Source organism: Gobius niger, assembly GCF_951799975.1.
Source record: "Gobius niger genome assembly, chromosome: 6".
In the NCBI taxonomy this organism is placed as follows: domain Eukaryota; kingdom Metazoa; phylum Chordata; class Actinopteri; order Gobiiformes; family Gobiidae; genus Gobius; species Gobius niger.
In genome coordinates, this window is record NC_136857.1 from 29,553,324 (window position 1) to 29,554,865 (window position 1,542).

Consider the following 1,542-nt stretch of genomic DNA (forward strand, 5'->3'; position numbering starts at 1 on the left):
TTTTATGGGACTTGTTCTTCCAGAGGAAGTTGAACAAAATTTTATCAAAGTTGGAACAGAGAGCTTTGGGGACATCTAGTGTTGAAAATATGTAAGAGGCTCTTGACATGCCTTCTGCTTTGCTTAATAGCACTCTACCATATATGGATAAGTCTCTAGCCAGCCAACAATTACATTTCTTTTTGATTGCATCAGTGACAGGCAAAATGTTGTTGTTAGCCAAGTTCTTTTCCTCTTTTGATATTTTAATGCCTAGATATGTTACTGTGTCTTTTATCGGAATGCCACAGATGTCAGTAGTAGTATGCTAACGGCAAATACTACTGAGATATTTTCCAAGAAAAGACTGTCGTGTTTGTGTTGCCCACTGTAATGTAACATTACATGACCTAACATTTTCATGTGTGTTCTCTTCGTCTGTTTGCCCCAGTTTGCTCTGCAGCTAATCTGCGAAGATATCATGACACAGGGATGGGACACAGGGACGACGCGGGCGCGTGGTGAGCCTCCGCTGACCGTCCCAGTGACCGACCATGGCAGGGAAGACCACCGCGCCACACTGGGTAGTTTTTACTGTGAAAATTAATTTACAGCGCGTGGCTATCATAGGGCATTCTCATCAAGACTTCTTTCTTTGCACTTAAGCAGTTGTAAAACTATATGGCAGTATTTTTCAAGTCAAACACTTTTTGTTTGTTTTTGAGTAAGGGCTGTGACAGGAAGAGGTAATGGTTATGTGCTGTAGTTTGGACTACGTATTACGTAAGATCTTTGTCATCAGTGGAACATGAGCAGAGCAGTATAGAAGAAACAAAAAAGACACATTTTTATGTAAAGCTCAATCTGTGTCAGTGTACTTTAAATATTGTTGTTTCTTTTTGTAGAAAGTGTCACTATGGTCATTTTGGATTAGTAGAAATGTCTCAAGTTGTGGATATGGATCTTTTCATCTTTCATTTCCACAGGTGAGTGCATATATACTGTACTGCATAGGCCTAACTATTGTGTTTTTTATTTCACCTGGAAAATGTAAATTATGATCTTTTTTCAGGGGAAGTTCCGGATGCAATATAAACCTACACTGCAGGTCACAGATGAGCAAAGGGCTGAGGTGGACAGAGACATTTGGGTCTTCACATCTGGCTCTGATTGTATGGTATCTAGAGTTATTAAAATGTGCACTGTTGATGTCTTTTCTAAAGCAGCTTTTATTTTAGTGCTTCCACTGGCACAAGTTAACCTATCCACCTTCACCTGGTTGATTATGGCCCAAACCTGTGTCACTATGTAAGTATAATGTCACTAACGCTTCAGTTTGTCTTAATGTGCTTTTATAGATGTTTTGTTTTTTCATTTAGAATGTGGAAAGGATTCTTACAATCAACTCTGGGAATAACCGTGTGATTAAGAAACATGACTCCTGGAGCTTCAACCACTCACAATATGGTAAGTGTTATGTCATGTATGAAAAGGGTAAGAACATGTTGGTACATGTGCATTAGTTGATTAATTATTAAATATTTGGAGAGGTGTATGCTCTTG

At 38.8% G+C, this 1,542-nt stretch overlaps 1 long non-coding RNA gene across 1 annotated transcript; it reads left to right on the forward strand.

The window, feature by feature from the left end:
• Nucleotides 1–396: 396 nt before the first annotated feature.
• LOC306964935 lies at nt 397–1,196 on the forward strand. Its single transcript, XR_013793003.1, has 3 exons — nt 397–563; nt 885–965; nt 1,052–1,196. It is a non-coding gene; the product is annotated as an uncharacterized lncRNA (long non-coding RNA).
• Nucleotides 1,197–1,542: the final 346 nt, after the last annotated feature.